This window comes from Fukomys damarensis, unplaced genomic scaffold, assembly GCF_012274545.1.
Source record: "Fukomys damarensis isolate Sample0158 unplaced genomic scaffold, DMR_v1.0_HiC HiC_scaffold_35, whole genome shotgun sequence".
Lineage (NCBI taxonomy): Eukaryota > Metazoa > Chordata > Mammalia > Rodentia > Bathyergidae > Fukomys > Fukomys damarensis.
The window spans coordinates 43,520,806-43,541,005 of record NW_022900947.1 but is presented as its reverse complement, the minus strand read 5'-3'; the positions used below and the strand labels follow the sequence as shown (position 1 = coordinate 43,541,005).

The 20,200-nt window shown below is 44.5% G+C and overlaps 1 long non-coding RNA gene across 1 annotated transcript; it reads right to left on the bottom strand.

Moving 5' to 3' along the window:
- Nucleotides 1-1,745: 1,745 nt before the first annotated feature.
- Nucleotides 1,746-19,286, bottom strand: LOC104852069. Its single transcript, XR_777398.2, has 3 exons — nucleotides 19,144-19,286; nucleotides 4,743-4,915; nucleotides 1,746-1,937 (listed from the first exon to the last, which is right to left on the bottom strand). It is a non-coding gene; the product is annotated as an uncharacterized LOC104852069 (long non-coding RNA).
- Nucleotides 19,287-20,200: the final 914 nt, after the last annotated feature.

The following is a 20,200-nucleotide window of genomic DNA, read 5'->3' as shown; positions in this document are numbered from 1 at the left end:
TACATGTTCTGCAGCTGAAGGATTAATCCCCAAATTCCCTAACAATAAAGTTTCCTTATGAAAGCATTTCTCACACACACACCTGTCTGAAATTCAGTACTAAAAGCAATCAGCAATTAACCATAGAACAAAGGGTCACCATAATGGACAGCAGTGACAGCCAGCTGGATCTCTGGGACATTTCTAATTCTGGGCAGGGGTGAGGGGGATCCATAACCACACGAGCCACTCTCCGTGGATGAGCACATCGGCTACAGAGGTGCACTCGAGGAGCTGGAGCTGTGGGGCTGCATCTTTGTCTGAACACCTCACAACTCTGCTCTTCCTCACCCACCTCTAACATGTGTGAATGCAGGTAGCTAAGGCCTCTACTGTTCTCAGCCAGCCCATAACATGATTCAGCCAAGCCTCGCAGGTCTTTTCGTGGCTTTTGTCCTGAGCTAGGGGAAAAGGTCACAGCTCCAGCCAATTGCACTTTAAGCAAATGTTGAGGCACCAACTCGGTTTCTGACCAAAATTCTGGGCCCAGTGGTCTTAGCAGTGGCTTCTGCCAGAGGTGTAAACCAGTGCTCTCCTCCCACAGAACAGTCACATGGAAAGCAGGCAGCTTCGTGAAGCAGCTCTCGGTGGAGGGACAGGGGTGTGGCCCAGCCAGCTCTGGAAGCTGCACCCACAAAAGGCCAGCATGGACCTTGGGGAGGGGCTGCCACTCTGAGCTGTAGCAAGAAGTCCTTCACAGCAATTGGTCTTTGCCAGTTCTTCGCTTGCTCTTCCTTTGGACTCACAAAAGAACACACAACCTAAATAGGTATCCTCATCGGAGACACTCAGTATTAAGAGTCCCATTCCAGACACCTTTGTCCTGGATGCAACCACATAACAGGAGATATTTTAAAAGCCTTCCCTTATCTCTTACCCTCATCCCCAAAGCTGAAGCTCTACCCTTTGACTGTAATGAAACATTTCACAGTATAAGAATGATCTCTTATGGAGAACAATAAATGTAGGACAAAAATTGATGTTCTTTCTGTTAAGGGGAAAAAAAGATAAAACAGGAGAGTAAAGAACGAGGCTGGTGCATGCAGGGGAAAAGCAATGTGCTGTCTGGGAAAGTAGTGTATGGAGGTGCAGAGGCCACGGGATGCTCTGCAGCCTGAGGACTGGCCAGTGTCCCAGGAGGTGGACAGCAGTATCACAGGTGGTGAGCAGATCCCAGGGAGCAGAGAGGGGCTGAGAATGGATGCACTTGACTTGAGGAAGCCTGAAAGGTAATGTGTCACATCGCTAACTTTCAAAGGGTGACGGGCGGAGCGTCTGCTCAAATCGCTCGGCCATTTTTCACCAGGCCTTTGACATTGTTTTGTTGTTGTTGCTGCCACTGTTGAGTTATAAAGGGGCTTTGTGTGTTCTATATGTAAGCCTTTTATCAGATGCATACTTTGCAAATGTATTTTCTTGTCTGCAGCCTGTCTCTTTACATGTCCTCAATAGTGTCTTTCGGGGGGGGGGCAGAAATCGCGAAGTTTGTGGATGCCCATCTCAACAACTTTTCTCATTTATGATCCATGATTGCTATGTCCTATCTAAGAATACTTTGTTTAATCCTCTATCAAAAAAAATGCTTTCTTCTCAAACTTGTATATCTTTTGGTTTTACGTCTAGGTCCCAGGATTACATTTTTGTATATGATTTCAGGATGACCCTGAGCTCAGCTCCCGCAATCTTTGTGTTTGTTTGTTCTGGGCTTTTATTGTTTATTTTAGCATATTGATGTAGAACTGCTCAGTGTCATTTCTTGAAAAAAGCTATCCTTTCCCCATTGAAGTACCACGCCACCTTTGTTGGAAATCAGTTGCCCATGTCTATGCGGCTCTTTCTAGACTTTTTTCTGTTCTGTTCATCTATATGGCTGTAGTTTTACCAGTGACACAGAATCTCTGCAGAGAAAAAAAATACATATAGTAAATAAGCAAGTGCAAATATGTCCAGTATCCTTATTAATTAAGGAAACACAAATTAAATCCATCATGCAATGCCACTAAGCCCCTATAAGAACACTTTTTTAATTACATTGAAAACACAAAGAGGAAAGTAGACCAGCTGGGCCTCTTGTACACTGCTAGGGGAAGCGCACAATGGTAAAGCCACTTCCCAAAGGAGCTTGGACGTTTTTACCTCATAAAGGTGAGCATACACTTACCTGGATGACCCAGCCATCTGCATCCCTGAGTTAGGAGAAATGAGCGTGTATGTCTGCATACAATTCTGCAGGTGGGCTTTCAGACCAACTTTCCTCACAATCACCAGGTACTGGGAACACCCCAAAGGGAGGGGACAAACCATTCTAAGCACATGCGCACCTCAGAAAACGAGGCAGAGACAAAAGCAACTGCACCATGCATCCAACAGAATCTGGAGAGCGGATTGAGTAGAGTGGGCAAAGTCATGCTCAGAAGGCTTCGTACTGTGTGGTTTCATTCAAAGGACCTTATGATGACAACAACCGAGGTTGCCCCTCAGTGAGGGGAGCACACTGACTACAAAGGGCCATGAGGGAATTTGGGGGATAATGGAAATAACCATCTAATCGAGATGGTTACACAACTGGATACGTTTGTCAAAGCTCATGGAGCTGTACTCCTAAAGAGGGGAATTCAATCTATGTATATTAGACCTCAATAAAGCTGGCTCTAAAAAAGAAAACAAATGCTTGCTGTCAGACACTCACAGCTCAGCACTGTGAGGGGAAGGAATGCTCTCTAGCCTCAGGTGCCAGCAGCTGAATTCATGTTGTTTTATGTTAATTAAATTTATTAATATAACTGTGATAAGAGTACCTGTCTTCTAGTTCCGCTATCCCCAAGAGTGATGGGAGCAAGGGAAGTGTGCCAACCTGGCAATATTCTATGAAACTAATTACCAGAGGAATTTGTGTAAGAATGAACCAACACAGGTGTTACACTCAAATAACAAATTAAAAATACCAGTCTCCGGAGAGAATGCACAACGTACACTGGAGAGCTTGAGCCTCATAGATAAAGCGGGGACTGTGGCTATTTTGAGATTGTATTACCTCCCTTCTCTACTCCATCTGGGCGGCGAGCAACTGCATTTTCTCTTTACTGAGTCTTCTTGGGTTTGGTTTTGTTTGTTTGTTTGTTTTGTCCTCTGGTCAGTGCCTGCCACTCCTGGTTGCTGAGTGGTAACTCATACACATCTCTTCAGCAGAATTAACTTCTAAGAGACCCAGTCAGCCTGATGCAAGACAGCCCAGCAAAACTGTCCTATGAGCAGCACAGACCTGAAGATCCCATTTCCACACAACCGGTACCAAGGAAAACATCACAAGCTCTGAATCCTTACATTGGCCCTGTCTTAGAGACACTGGCATTTCCCAAGCTAAGGCAGTCAGACGAGGAGAGCTCTGCTGACCTTTTTAAACCTCCCGAAACACACATGCCATCCAATCACGAGGCATTTGGGTCCCGCCATCCCTTGCCTTCAATCTCCCTTCTTAACATTTTTGCTGTCTGCCCTTTGGTCCCCCTCACCCCTCCATTATGCGCCCGTCCCACAGCCCCTGTACCTCAGAACGCTGGATGCACAATAAGCCCACAAGGTGGGTGCTCATTGCAATCCTATCTACACTTATTCAGCTCAAATGCTTTTCCCATGAAAGATCTCCACCCATGATGATCAAAGCCCAGCTGTAAGGCTACTCGTTGTGCAGCCCTCCTGCTCCCCAGCCTGAGTTATCCTCCCGGACTTCTGCAGGCTCCTCAAACTCCTTCACACCCCTCTGCCCCCAAGGCCTCTCTAAGGGCACTGTCACATGTGTGGAGTAAGACTATACTTACTTCCATCCCAAGGTATCCCGTGCGCAAGCATTACCTTGAATATTCCCAAAGAAAACAGTGTTTTAAATAGGATTCTATTAGACAATATATAGTTTCTGTGAGACAAATTTCACTCTCTTGAGACTATGAACACAAACACCAAAATAAAGGCCAAAGGAAATTCAATCAATCCAAATATTAAGGCTTATTGAACAATAAAATAATTTCCTGGCTGAATTCAACTGCCTTTTTTATTGGTTTTTAAAAGAAACTAGATGGAGTCACGTTACGTTGTCAGTACAGACACAGACAGATTCCCGTTAACTTCCCAGGACTTGTTTCCCCACCTTTAATCCATCAGATCAATTTTAAGATTATTCTTACAGAGCATTTCTAAACCTCCTGGAAAACCACCGGATATGGGAATGTAAAGAGACTTTTCATCAGGGAAAATGTAGCACCTTTATTTTGTCTATAATCTCATCTTCCTCTGAACTTCCACCTGCTGGTTAGAGAAAAAATAAATTAACTAAGTGTCTAACCTAGTTTGAATTTCGTTTGATCCAATAATTTAAACAGCCCCTTTAGGGAATACTCAGTCTCCCCTGAATAAAATTGCTCTGTCTTTCAAGCAGCCTTCCCCTCTCCCTGCTTCACTCATTGTGGGAGCTGTGAGCATGAGGTACAGTGAGCTTGGGGTGCAGGAGGAAGAAGCGCTCAGGGTCCCGCAGCTCCATCAGACCCACTGGCTGAGCACAAGAACCCAGAGTCCTCAGGAGCCCCTGCTCCATCCTCCCCTCCCCTGAGCAGTTGACTCCCAGAGGAGTCTCTTAGCTCTACGCAGCCATCCATGCTGGGGAATGCCAGGCCCTCCCGGGGTCTCAGAACAAACCTAATTGTCCTTACCAGGTGTCTCACGTGCCTTCCTACTCCCAGGCAGAAGGCAAAGTAGGGACTTGGGAGCAGTGGCGCACATCTGGAATCTCAGCACTCTGGAAAGTTGGGGCAGGAGGATCTTAGCTTGCAGTCCAGCGTGAGCAATTTAGCAAGTCCCAAGGCCTTGAATTCTATCCACAATACTGCAAACAAAAAAACAAAGGAAGAAACACTCAGATGGCCACCCCACTTCTTTATCTGCTTTCCTACCCCTTCCTGCTGCCTTGGGAACAGAAAGCTAAACTGTACTGCCAAAGCAGGCCCCGTCCTTAGATGCCTCCCCAGCCTACCTTCACCAACTTTGACTGCTCGCCTTATCTTTATCTAAGCCGGGTCTTGTTCCTGTGAAACCTTGGGGCTTCAAGACCTCTGCATGCCTGTGGGCCACAGCTGAATTATCTGCTTAAAACAGCTATTCCTTCCAACGAACCACACCTGCCTTGCATTGTTTGTGTTTGGTTCAGCTGGATGGCAGGCAGACACTTTAGTCCCCTCTGCTGAATATGAATGCATCCTGCCACTACAGAACGGCAATGCCTAGTGATAATCTGTCACTTTTCCTGGAATGGCATCAGAGTCACACTGACACTTCATGAAAATGCGTTTGAGTCCGAGGCACACCTGATGTTTCACTTTCCCTCTAGCCTAAACTCCACCATAAAGGACCTGTTGAGGCTTTCCCGCCATCACCTGGCTTCACCAGAGTGGGATCTGTCTCTCCTCCACTTTTAGCTTCAGCACAACAGCCCTTGTAGCACTAGATTTTTTTTTTAATTTCCTTTATAATTCTTTTTCCTCGAGAAATAGAAATATGGAAATCCTCTTGTACTACTTCAAGACTGTCTGCAACACCAATGCAAATTCCAAACTCAGAGAGTCATCTCACTCATCCTTCCCCTCTATTCCCTGTGCTCCTTCTCCCCAGATCAGCTGGGAAAGCTTCTGCCAAAGCCCCTGCTCTCCAGCTCCTGGACAGCCTCTTCAAACAGTACCTGCAACTGACCCCAACATCCCTACATCCCGGCATGAAACCCCCTGTCTACTGTAATCTCCATTCTAATGTGACTCTCGAAATAAATTCATACCTTTCCTTCTGAACTTTACAACTTTTACCTTGCCTATTCACCTCTGACATATGCACAGGGACTGTCTTCTGGCCTGAGGGTCAGAAAATTTGGAAACATCACCTGCCTCCAACTCCCAGGAGTTCTGGAACATCGGTGCACCCTTTCTCCCTTCCGACGTTGGCAGGCTTGCAGGCTTGTCTGTGAGTTAGAAGGGTGGGGTGGAGTAAAGGGTCACCAAAGCTCATTTCTATTCTATGATGCCATTTGTTTCCACAAATTTCTACACTTTTTAACATGATTTTTTGCATCCAATTAAGGAAAATAATGAGAAATTGCCTTTCCTCTTTGCACACCTGCTGCACCTTCAAATTAGGATGCTTAAAAAGCAAAGCAGCCAACAATATAGCTTGTTTTTCTTTCAAAATGTTAATTACTCTTTAACAAGTGTCACTTAACCTGTTCTCCACTCCCACATTTAAAAAATAATATTCATCACATTAGCCAAAGCATGGCAACAGTTTTAAAAATAAAGGAGTAACAGAAATAAACACAAGTAACTTTTAATTCAGAATGTTCGGTAGCATTAGGACCATGCACATCTGAAGGTCAGCCAAGAACAGTTGTTTTCCTAGAATCGCCATGTTTTTATTTCCCACACCTGTTTCCCAAATTCGACACTGACCACTCTAACTCTCAGAACGTGCTTCCAAATTCCTGATGTGCTCATTAGACAAGCTGTCTTCTGAAATGTCTCTCAGTCTTTGTGGGAGTTCAGTTGTTATTTTTTGTCAACATTGTTAGTTTTCCTCCCTCCTCTATAACATGCCTACTCTGTAGTTATTTTTTGGTTTATTTAAGACTCCATATTACCTGAATTTTTCAAAAAGAAGAAAGAAGGAAGAGAGGAGGGAGGGAGGGAGAAATTATCCTTTGCATTATTTGTCATTATTTTATATTTACTGTCACTTTAGATAAAATTAAATATTTTATCCAAGATAACCAAAGTATGGAATATTCAAACTTTCTTACCCAGGCACTGTTTGTGAAGACATATATATGTGTGTGTGTGTGTGTGTGTGTGTGTGTGTGTGTTCACATTGGGGGTAGGAAAAAGATTAGCATAGAAACATATTTTGGTCCATTATAAATGCATGTTTTAAAAAAGAAATGCCTCACTATATTATCAAAAGAAGTCAGTCCACATTCTGGTTGTATCAAACAACTGGTTAATTCAATGAAGTTGCCAAAAAATAGCAATCAATTCAGTGAAAAGAAAATCAATCACAGAGGTTGTTTGGTTGTTTTGTAGACAAAACAGTCAGTGGAGTGATTGAATTTTTCACTTTTCAGTGAGTTGTTTTGGCCTTGTGTGGATACAGCCATTAACTCATTAATCACCTAGAACTGCTCAGAGGCTGAGGGAGGGAAATCATTACTTCCCAAGTATAGATCGCATATTAACAGTATGCAAAAGGCCTGCCAGGGTGAATGTGCTCAGTGACCCCACTGGAGAAAAATGAGTTTTACAAATATTTCACAGCATATGGAGGTAAACTGTACCTGCTTTATCATTTTACTTTTCAGTTGTAAAACTCTATGTCCTTTGGTATAAGTTCACAGGGAATTTACTGCACATGAAATGTATAGGTTTAATCCGTAGTTAGGGAATGAATTATAATTGACAGAGTGCTAAAAAAAAATCCTTGCAACAGACTAGATTTCCCCACATTGGTTTTACGCAGGATCAGGATGGAAGCAGTTTGTGCACATCACAGTTAGCTCCCGCCCCTGCAGTATACATACATGCCATTCTGATAAATATGTATGTTTTCCCATATGGTGTTCAATGTTAGCTTCTAATTTACCTCTTAATTTTTAATTAATTTTAAATTACTTTCTAAATGAAGCTGACAGGAGTCTAATTTGCAAGCTTATTTGCATATCTGTAAACACATGGCTAGCGTTGTTTACCTAGGCCCTGTCCCCCCGACACACAGAGGTTTGTCTCACCCCAACCCGTGTGGTTACTCAGGACCACCGAAGCATCAAGGTGCCCTCTATGACTTGCAGAAACTGCTCTAATCCAGAATGGATGACACTGGCTCTCTCTTCTCCGCAGTGGCCACTGAGGATTCAGAGAGGCCAAGGTCAATGAGAATAGTTAAGCCCTGTATTTTCTCAGAGGAATGGAGATATCTGGGCTATATTTTTAGAAAATAAAACTATAGGCTTTTCATACACTATGAATTTTGACAATGAATAATGCCCTGAGCTCCTGAATTATTCATACCAAATCAGAAAGAGTCACATCCTATCTAGTGTCTGGATTGATGGCTCCCTAACCCCAGTCAGAAGGTGACAACACAGCACAAGGCCATTTCCTCAGTGATCAACCACGGATAAGTTTTTGATGGGTTGTGGTTGCTGCTTTGTCCCTTGTCTAGATAGGCTGCCCTCTGGCTGCACTAGGGGTACTGTGGTCTGTTAGTACCTTGCCTTTTGACCACCACACACCACTCGGGCAGCTCCAATCAATCAATACACAAGCCACCTCCAAGACCCCATGGAGGCTGACAAACCTCCCAGGATTCAAAGAGATTTGTTGCCTTCCTAGTATACAAACTACATCACCAGACAGGACTACAGAGGCACTCCTCCTGTCTGCAGTTCTGTGATTATCCTCTTTATTCACAGCCTCAGTGAGCTGGGGAACTGTAGTTGCTGATCTTGTCCTGCTGGTAGAAAGGCAAGTGTCCCGGTAAATACTACTAGGAGACTGGCATTCCCATCTGGGATCTTACTTCTCCCATTCCTAATCCCAGTTTGAGTATGACCTGGGGAACATTGCTTCAATGCTCTGGGGTTTTATTATCTCCAAATTACAAATAAACCTATTAAAACTGATTATCTTTTAAGGTTGTAGTGAAGACTAAACAAAACAGGCATCTTCTGGAACATTTTCCATGTTTTCCTTTTCTCTCCAGTGGAAATAGATACCAAGTCCCACACCTGGCAGATGTTAAATGTAGTAGGTACCTCATGGCCCATAAAAGGAGTAGATTAGACCTGGGGGAATTCTATGCAGGTGTCTTGATCTTTACTCCAATAGGACCACCTGCTTTCTTGTTTCAATAAACTTCTAAGGCCGCGCTACCAAGAGATAGCTTTTTCCTTTTAACAAAGTGTTACTCAAACTCCAGCCAGCCCCCAGTGGACCCAATGTAATATTAAATGTGTCAGGATGATGGTCTTTACAGCTGGACTGTCATCAGTCAATCAATCAGCCACCAGAACAGCAACACTGCCTGTACAAAGAGCCCAAAAATACTCTCCCCTCTAAACAGCCAGGAAACACTACATCAGACATTGACCGACGCAGTTCCTTGTGTCTGGTCACTGTTGTGCACAGAGAACAGGACTGGGACCCAGGGGGCATCAGCTCCATGCCCCTGTAAGGAAGGTACAACTCTAAACACCCTCCTGTGTCCCACTACCACAGCCTGCAAGAATTCATGCAACTAGCCATAAAAGTGAAGTCAGAGACATCCCAGTAAAGATGAAAGAAAGGCCAGAGGAAAGCTCAGCTACCAGAGAGACTGCCTGCAACTGCAGAGAGGGATCCCAGCTGGTTTAGATTTCCACTGTTACAGCAGTGCTGATGCTGCTAGGGACTGAAACCAGGGACTCATGTTTTGCCACCGAGGTACACCCCAGTCCTGGTCTTAGTTTCTAACTATCCAAACCAGAAAGACCACTTAATTTATTATTAGACATACTCTCTCCATAAAACAAAACTTGTTGCTCATGAAAGCAACATTTCCAGGCACTAAACTCTTTGAGATGTGTCTCCCACTAGCCCACATAAAGAAAAATATACGAGTTTGAAACTACCTACAAATTTATCCCATAACTTTGTGCCGTATGGATAAATAAAACGCTCAAAATTAATATTTCAGCACTCTCTGCTACAATAACCTTTTTAGCTGAGGCTCGTTCACAGACCACCTTGTTGCAGAGAAATAATTACACCTCAAAGTGTTCTAGGGTTGCTTTGTACAGCTGTCCTGGCCGTGTGCGACATTAACCTAGGCTGCAGGGCGTGGTGTCCCCAGGACTCAGTGACACAGATGGCACACCTTGCACAGTGCCTTCCCTATAAGAAGCACCAAGTTCATTTTCTGTACTGCCTGAACATATGGGGAAAATTAAAGGAAACAATGCAGAGCAGATGCATGTGGCCCTTTCTAGACATGAACTGTAGCTCTGCCCCTTGCTATATGACCTCAGAAACATTACTTAGCCTTTTGGCACCTGTATTCCTCATCTGCAAAATGACCTGTCACAGGAGCACATCTGAGGGGCTAGGAGTACAACTCAGGAGGAAAGCCCCTACCCATCACGGGGTTCAATCCCCCAGCATTCAAGAAAACATTACATGTCTAACAGGATTAAATGTTCTATGTATATAAAAACTCAGAGTAACTCCTGGTATAAACATTTTTGCACTAGTATTATTATGGGTTATTCCAAATGTAGAAGATATCCAGGTGGGCTTCTATTTTAATATCTTCAGTGGGATTTCAAATGCTCTCCCTAGAAAGCATCAGTTAGATTCGGTACTTCTGCGACACAATGCTTTACGCCTGTCTATTTCTAAGCGACTATGGAAGAGGAAAAGAGATGAACCCTTTTGATCACCCACAATTATGCCCTGAGTAGGTATTTCATACATATGATCTCTTCAGCCCTCACACGCATCTAATAAGGTAAAAGCATAATCCATTCCCCACAACAAGCTGAGCCAGTTTGAGAGTTCAAATTTTGTCACATTCCCAGTTATTACCCCACTGCCATAGACGTCAGACCTGGAAAAACCCCTCCACACTCCCCACTGGGTCCCCAAGGCTGTTGCACATAGACGATGCACCAAACAGCTGGACAATCAGCTCTTCTATCTCCCAGATGTCACTGCTCCCTCTGCTAGGCATAGATCCCTCAGGGATCAATGCCAGTTCCTCTGGCTGCTTCTGTGGCTGTCCAGTGTGGCCACCTTGGTGAGCACGGGCCCTTCTGCTGTGTGCTGCCACGTGTGGCAGGGGCTATCTTGTTGCTAGGTCCCCGGCATCTCCTGCTGAGCACCAGGCGCTCATTGTTTTGTATTGCTGAAAGACTAGTAAGGTGTGGAGGAAGAAAAGATCTCCCTCCATTCATGTTTTTTATATGTGGGGTGATCAAAATACATGGTGAATATTTACATTTTAAAAATTATTAGTAGTAAAGGCACTTGCCCTCATTTTGCCTTTACTCCCTTTCAAAATACTCCCCCTCGTTTTGAACACACTTATCCTATCGGTCTTGGCAATATGTCTTTTGCTGTGATAAATTTATTTTTAATTTATCCACCTTTTTGATCATCCTTGTACTTTCTCAGAAGGGCATTAAAACAGGAATGTGGGTGCCTTGATGTCTCTGATTTCTTAAGAAGGCACCCTTTTGGATGTTTTTACCCTAAGTACTATTTCCAGGACCCGGAGGAAATTCGAACTGTGCAGGAATGTATACCTGACCCTACAGGCTTTACAAAGAACTGCCCTTCCCTATGGATCCTGGCCTGGCCATTGGACCAGCCTAGAGGGTACTTTATATGGTAGTTTTAAAAATCTTTGAGGGTGCCACAGTTGCTTTACTATTTTGGGGGGAAGGGGATACCAGAGATCAAACTCGGGACCTTGTGCTTACTGCTTTAAAGATTTTCCTCCTAGTATGTCTTTCAGGATAGAAACTGTGCAGGTAAGTGCTACATTTATCACTGTACTCGTGTTGTGAACGGTAACATCTTCAAAGTTGGGAAAGGTAAGGAGAGTATGATGGCAACAGAGCCCAAAATAAATAAAGTGAATATCGGTTCTAAGACCAAACATTTATGGACTTAATCTCAGCTCTGTGTACCTTTGGGTCAGTTATTTTACCTCACCTTTCACCTCTATAAAGCTGAGATGGTAAGATCACCCTTGCAGGAGTCAAGAAAGTGTCTATGAATGAAATGCCTGGCATACAGCAGGTGCTCAGTAAAGACCATTGCTTGTCTTTGCTTGGATATGGAGTCTGGGGGCTCTAGGCCATGGAAAACAGCAATCGCCTAAAACAACAATATTTATTCCACCACCACTTACTATGTGACTCATGCGTGTAAGCCTGTGTTAGAACCTGGGGCTGCAACAGAGAACCACGCCAACAAGGCTCCTGTTCTGAGAGGAGCCTCCATTTCAGACGGGAAGATGAAAAACTAAATAAGCTGATAGGCAGGTGACGTTATTGCAAATTGTTATTAGCAGTCTGAAAGAAACACGGAAGTTATTAGGAACAGAGTGAGAAATCTAACAGCTTTTCACAGCAGAATAACATCACCTGATTTGTATTTCTAACAGAACCTGGGGGAGTTGGGGAGAGCAGGTTGGAGGTCTGGAGTCAGGAAGTGAGTGAGGAAAAGCCATTCTGTCCTGCATAAAGGCAGCATACACTACCTCGACTGACTCGAGAGGTCTCCATCATGATAAATCAGCCATTTCTGTGCCTCTGGAGTGCACTGTTCACATTCTCTGAGGGTGAACCAAAGGTCTTATTATGGGAACCAGTAAGTTAGTGCAGTCCCCGCCCAACTGCAAGTTGGATCATGGGGTAAATACAACAGAAGACTCCAAAGTCACAGATGAAAAGCAGCTTGTGCCCCACTTGGAATAAAGAGATTTAGAAAGGCACCAATAAGCTCGGGGCACAGATTTCAAATGACACAGGGGAGAGGGGGAAACAATGCCAGCCAGGACCTCTGTAAGGAAGGAGCCTAGACAAGCCTGTACCAGGGTGGCTCTGTCACTCAACTTTCATTAGTGCCATTTCAGTGTCTCCATCCCAGGGACAGTTTGACACACTCTGAGAAGCCTCCTGCCTGTGTGAGGAGCTTTTGTGAGACATGTGGCAGGGACAGTTACATTAGACCTGGAAGCACATCTGTGTGTGTGCATGCATACACATAACGTACGTGCATATGAACACTTCAGTTCAGTCGGTTGGTTTTTTAACTATCTTCTCATATGGCTTTTATCAAAGCCCCATGCACTCACAGGTGGGACTTTTGGGAGGTGACTGGATCACAGGTGTATAATACTGCATTAGTCCACTGATGGTTTTATAGCTGGGTGTGACATTGGGAGGTGAAGCCTGGTGGAAAAAAGTGGATCACTGTGGGTACAGCCTGAAGACAGACATATATAATTACCTAGATAGAGATAAATAGATGACAGATAGGTAGATAGATAGCCATCTTCCCCACCATGATGGCAGCTTCTGTTTCCTGTCTGCTCTGCCATGGACTGTTTTTCCTATGTGATGCCTCTCTGCCATGCAGCAATGCCTTGGAACCAGTGCACTTTGGACTGAAACCCCTGCAAACTGTGAGCTAAAGTAAACCTTTTCTCCTTTAATTCGTGGACATTGGGTATTTTGTCCTAGCAATGCAAAATTAAGACACCATTCTCCAAATTTTTCCAAAAAATGTAGCTCATAAGAAAAGCCAACAGATGAGAGTCTTTAACCGGGAAGCCCATTCCTTAATTTCTGAGATTATTAGTACTTTAAATAAAAATTAGATGTTATTTTTTTCAAGGTAACATTTCTGCATAATAATCTGGTAGAAGTTTGGGTTTTTGACAGATGAGTCTTTGGCCATTAAAACCACTGGGGGCTTAAGCTCAGCAGAATGAAACCTCAGCAAGGGAACAGGTGAGGGGCAAGACAGGTGGATAGGGAGGAGTCGTGGTTGTGGGGACATCAAGGGCATATAGAAGAGGCAGGGGTGAGAGGCAGGGGCACTGATGATAAAAGCCCCCCTGGATATTGTGTTCGGAAGCCATCCTCCCCACGCTCTACCTCCAGGAGGCTGAATAAACTCTTGGTTCTTGTGGCATTTGCCTTCTGTTTTCAGTAAGGTTTTCTGTTGAAAGAATCAGGAAATGATTCTACCTCTCACTCACACTAATGCCATATTTTGGATGTAAATAGCAATAAGCAAAGCACATCCTTGAAAGGTGACACTTAGCATGGGGCATAAAAATAAAATACTGGGGGAGGAGCTTAAAGCAAAAGTGGCTTTTGTGTTTATGTAATGCCTATAAAATTGCAAGCCAGAACTCACGACAAGTACTGGATGCAGCATAGCTTCATGCTGCATCCTCTCGGCAGGGAGAAGTGAGGAGATTCTTTACTGTTGATCCAAATTCCCCACCTCCCTGGGGGCACATGGACATTACAATGGCAGCACTGTGCCACCTTGTGGGCAGACAGGGGGCATCAGCCTTCATCAGCAAAGGCCTTTGCACACAAATAAAAAGGTATGCACCAGCGTACACACATGCACACTTGCTATCTTCAAGGGAGACTTGAAAAAGAACTAGAAGCTGAGCTAACAACTATAAAATACCATCAATGAAACATTTTGTGTCATGTTTCCCACCAGATTAATTTAGCAATGGAAAGTTGAGATGTAATACCATCCTACATCTTTCATTTCTCCGGGAGGTACATAAAACTATCTGACCGTTACTCTGTGTACACTCTGTGCCAGATTGATAGTGGCCTACGGACTTCTCAGGCACTAAAAATATTATTCTCACAAGAACCCCATCAGAGAGACAGTTATTGTCCCATTTCACAGGTAAGGAAAACTGAAACGGGGTTCGGTAATTCTCCCAGTCACACAGCTGGTAAGTGGCTGAGAAGAGACAGAAAGGGAATGTTGAGTTTTCAGGAACTTGGCCAGTCTGCCTCTCTGACACACAATGTAGCGCAGTGAGACTGCTCATCCTTGAAGAAGAGATCAGTAAATGTGAGATTGGAAAAGCATGTTCCTAAAGCCCAAGACTCTAATTTCAAACGACTTCCCTAAACAGAAAAACAGCACTCTGGGCTTCCTATGGGGCAGAACCTTTAAAAAAAATCAAGTTCTTGAAAATTATTTTTATGATAAAAGATTCTTTTCAGAATCACTGATTTGCAACTAAGGGGCAAGATCTCTTGGTGAAAGGATGATCATGATGGTTAATTTTATGGGCCAACCTGACCAGACTGTGAGGGAGGGGCCCAGATGTTGGGTTAAACATCATGCTGGATTTGTCTGTGAGGGTACTAACATTTGAAGTTGTCTTTGCTAAGGTGGTGGGCCCCACCCAACCAATTAAGAGTCTGAATAGAATAAAAGGGCTGAACCTCCCTTCGCAGAAGGAAGCTCTTTTCCTACTGCTTGAGTTGGAACAGCATCTGGTCCTTCCTTCCGGCTTTAATGAAAACATCGTGTAAGCAGCAGTACTGGTCCCTCTGCAGCAGTGTCACTCTCTCCCTCCTCACTACCGTGAAGCAGCTATGCTAAGTGCTTTGGGATTGCGTGGTCAAACTTTCATCTTAAGGATGAATGAACTGAGGCCCAGTTCACTTGCAGACCCAGCCAAGACCTCACCAATGGCCATGGTACCTGAGCACCCAGGACGACTCCCTCTAAGCCAAGCCGCACCTCCTGCTAGAGGGAAGAGCCATCAACAACTAACATTTGGGAGAATAATGGCGTGTTTTCCAGCTCCGGCTGTCTTATTAACTCTAATTTTTCTCAATACAATGCAATGTCATTCCTTTTAAACCCATCGTCTTCTTTCTTTTGCCAAGTAGCATGTTGTCATTTCAGCTCAGTTACTTTTGATGCAATTTAATCTGATTTTGCTGGGAGCCAGTTATTCTTCTTGCATCTGTTTGATCATTCAGCAATGAATAGGCATTTTCCACAACTGCTGATACGAAGGAGACAGAACGAAGTGCAGCTCACCTTATATGCCCTGCTTCATCTGAGCCTCACAGATAGTGAATTCAGAAAATGTCAGTCTGCAGACTTTCTCCTCTCTCTCTGAGAGAGAGAGAGGTAGAGAGTCAGGCACCAGAAGAATGAGCATGTACACAAGGCTGCTGTGACCTGTGTAGGAGTACACAAATAACCCCAGTTGCAAAGGACGAGGGGGGTTGGGAGGCTGGCCCAACGCAAACGCCCACCTCAAATTCCAAAGGGAACAGACTTCAACCTTATCCCAAATGCCTTATTAAAGTATGTGAAACAATCACCTGAAATGTGAAATTGAAGTCACAGTTTTCTTTGAATAGAAGTAAAAATAGTTTCTCCAGAAAGAAAATTGAAACCTACACCTAAGTAATCCATATTTCTCCCCACCCATAGGCCTCAGCATGTTAAACAGAGTCAGGATCCCGCAGTCCAGGTACACGTCTGTTACAGAGATGAGCTGTCTGGGGTAAGAAAACATGCTGGAAGTAGCCAGGTGAATAAAGCGGAGTGCAGCACACCTACCGGAAACCACACTTCTTCCCCAGATATTGGCGGGAAGAGCTGCAGAAGCGGGTTTCTAAGGCATTATAAGTCATTTCTCCCCTGAGCCACGCCACCCCATGCTCCTTTTTCATCCCAATTGCTGCGTTTCTAGAGTCTTTTACTGCCATTTTTCTCTCCCCTGTCTAACACCAATCACACTTCTGGGCTGTTGTCCCCACGGTTGATGGTGTTAATCTCCATGGGAACCAAGGCGACTCGGAGGGCCAATGTGTGCTTGTTGAGTCCTGTCGCAATCATTGCCAGCATGTTACCAAAAATGGCAGCATAATCCTCAGTGATCCATTTTTGTCTTGTGAATTTTGCCAATGAGTCATACAGCTTAAAGGCAGTAGCATCACAGGAAATCTTAGCTTCTCACTTTGGAGGAAATGCTACCTCAGCCACTTTACTCACAGGCTACGTGCCTGTACCCCCCATTCCAGAAGTCATGTGAGGTTTTCCTAGACTTTCTCTGTGGCCAATATTCTGGCTTGGGGTCCTACACTTTAGCTTTGGACAATAAAAGCTGTCTGGTGGGGACAGAAATGGCCATGGAAACAATGGGTCTCTTTTTTATTAAAACATTCAGATTTTTCTGTTACCATACTAAGTTTTTGTTTGTGTGTTTGCTTTTGTTTTGGGGATTGAACCCAAGGCCTTTGGGTCTTACACTGAGATATATCCCCAGCCCCTTCTATTTTTTTATTTTGAGATAGGGCCTCATTAAGGCTGGACTCAAACTTGGATCCTCCTGCCTCAGCCTCCCAGAGTGCTAGGATTCCATGTGGATGCCACCAGGCCCAGATACCACCTGTAATTTTTATCTATCTAGCATATTCTCTTCTCCGGGGAGACCAAAAATTCTCCTCTGTACTCTCATTTTCTCTCTCCCTGGGTTGTCTGGTTCTCAACCCTTCCTACTTCAGCATGAAGACTTGTCACATTTTTCACCTATCGGCTTCCTCCACCAGAATGTCTTGAAGATAAAAAGAACCTCTCTTTCTTTTGCATACCATGAATTCCTGTGTTTTGATCACACTCTCTCAAATATTCTGTGCTGGCTTTGATTGCTCCCCTGGTCATACTAGTCCAGTGTAAACATTTCCTTTGCTTTGCCTAGTCCTCAAGTCAGTAAGCAGGTAGTGGCCTCCTCCTGCCACTTCCGTACAGCAGGAGGCCTCATGGGGTGGATGAAGGCAGATTCGATTGTACAATGCTCTGCGCCAAGTCTGTACTTTCAAATATCATGCTGCGTGGGGAGGGAATGAAGGAGTTTGGAGAACCTGGAAAGGATGCTCTGGGTCCTTCAAACAGCCTTGAGATCCTACCGTGAATGAGGATTTGAGAACAGCAAGAGATGGGAGACGTCACCTCACCCAATTGCCACCACAGAGGACAGAGGGACCTGGGGACCACAGTGACTCCGAAGTATCACAGAGCCTGTTACTAGCAGAGCCAGGCCTGGAATTGCGTCTTCTTTTTCTCTGGAAAGATTGCATTCTTTACAGCACAACACATTAGCTCCAGGGAATATTATGCCCACGCATTTTATATTCTCCTGAATAGTTAACAGGTTATTCTGAACGTGGAAAGCACATTCCTAAATCTCAGGACCTAAACTTTAGCACTCTGTCTTTTCTGGTAGCATTTATATGGTACTAAATGTTCCAACAGGGCTTTATGGCTTACAGCCACTGTCCCTGGAAATCTTGGTTTTGATCTTCAAAAAAAAAAAAGAGTGAATATAAAATCTGTAGAACCTGATGGAGTCTTTTGTTTCACGCTTATCACATGCCAGCCTGTGACACAGTGCCTGGCATGTGGTAGTCATTTAAACCATATTTGCTAACTGATTAATAATTTTAATTATTCATTGATGAATCATCCATAATAAAATTTCAAACCCAGGAGAGGTGAACGAGTCCTAACCCCTCACACTAGCACTGCCACACACCAGCGCACACATTCAGATCCTTGTTCACCACCTGTTTGCCTCCCACAATGCCGACCTCGGTTCCGCAAGGCCACATGTGGGCCCGACGGGGAAAGAAAGAGGATGAGAAAGAAGCCGCCCTGGACCAGCCAGTGTCCTGCTCTGGCTGTGAAGTACTGGGGCAGTGCTGGCCACAGACGTGGCCTTCAAGGCTCACGTGCGGGAACAGCAGGAGAAGAAACACTAGGGGAGAGAAGAGCAAACAGTGCCCGCCGCTGAGACCCTAGCCACCCATCCCAGAGGCGGCCCTGCAGAAACCAGCACCCGGAGAGACCGTGGGAGGGAGAAACCCTAAATGGGAAGTAGCCACCAGGACACCAGACACCGTGACTTTGGATGTGACTACCACAGACAGCCGTTACATACTAACAGTCAGATCTCACAGGCCAGTGCCCATCTGTGCCATCAACCATGCCAGGTAAAACAAAGAGTAAGCTGAGGAACGTTCCCTATCTCTCTGCTTGGTCCAGTGTGTCAAATACTGAGATGGTCACAGGAACCTTTTAATTTCAGAAGTGAACTCACACGCCCCCCCGCAAGAGCCTCTTGTGCTTATTGATAGGATTCTTGGAAGTTGAGTAGGTCGGGAGGCTTACTCGCTGCTACGAGGTGGAGCCTGGCTGGAAGAGGTGGTCACACTGGGCTATAGCTTCTTTTCTAGCTTCTCCCTTGACTCTCTGTTTCCAGGGTGCCATTGAGTGAGCAGCTCTCCCCTCCATAGCCCTGCTACCATGGCTTCTGCCTTGGAGCCAGCCCACTATGGATTAAAAGCTCCACAAACCATGAATCCAAGTGAGCCTCTCCTGCAGATGTCAGATATTTTGTCCCAGCAATCAGGAAAGTGACTAAGGTGACACCCTAAAAGTAACTGATAGGTAATTGATTGCTTACCCATTGGGTCTTCATCTTTTCAGGCACAGGCTTAACAGCAGTATTTCTGAGGCACTGCATCGGAAATAAATGTGACAGGTAACACTACTCCTGCCTTCATCTTCTCAGCATCCGAGAACTAGAGACTCTGAGAGCTGGAACTAAACGACTCTGGAGCAATGAAAAACAAAATTTCAAATCCAGGTTAAATGTCCTACCCTGCAGCCTGGTTCCTGTCTCTGTCCATCTCCCCAAAAATCAACTGAGCTATGCTCAGGAAACTTCAATGAGTGCTAATGTTTATTTAAGCAATATATAAATAGAGACTCAAACATGCCAAAAATGGACATGAAATCTCTTCCAACAAGCAAATGGGTGGCCTTCTGAAAGTTCACATGTAAACTAGACGCTAGAATTTGAATTATAGTCTCCAGAAGAAGAAACGAGAGGAAGAAAAAAAGGAAAGCAATACAGTACAGTTTCCACCAACGCGCCTGGCCCGAGCCTCCCTTGGTGCTGGTGAAGCAGTGCGGATAGCATGCTACAGAGTAAGAGAAGAGCTTGTTTCCACTTCGGGCTCTGCTAGTAACAGCTGCTGAGCTAAATAGGTCCTCAGGTCTGGAAAAGGAGGTCCATTTGTGACGCTGTCTATGTAGGGAGCTGAGTCCCACTCCTGAATGCAAGGAAGCCCTGTTCCCAAAGCTAAGCAGCCACTTGCCTGGCAAGAAGGAAATTACTCCATGCCCATTGTGTGTGAAAGAAAGCTCTCATTAGCCCTGGAGAGGAAGCTTGTTCACAGTCTCACCTACATCACTATAACAATCTGCAGTGAAGATTTCTTAATCCCATGCAATGAGGAAAACTAAGCAAAAAAGTTGATTTAGGCAGAAAATTAGTTAAATAAGTATCTTAAATATATTATTTAAATGTCAAACATAGAAGTATATAATCGCATGTACACATCTGACATACAACCACCAGCAGCTGACTAAACTTTTTTGTTATTTTTGTGTAACCTGCTTTACAACTGGTGATTGAAGTTTCTTTTCTTTTCTTTTTTTTTTTTTTTTTTTTTTTT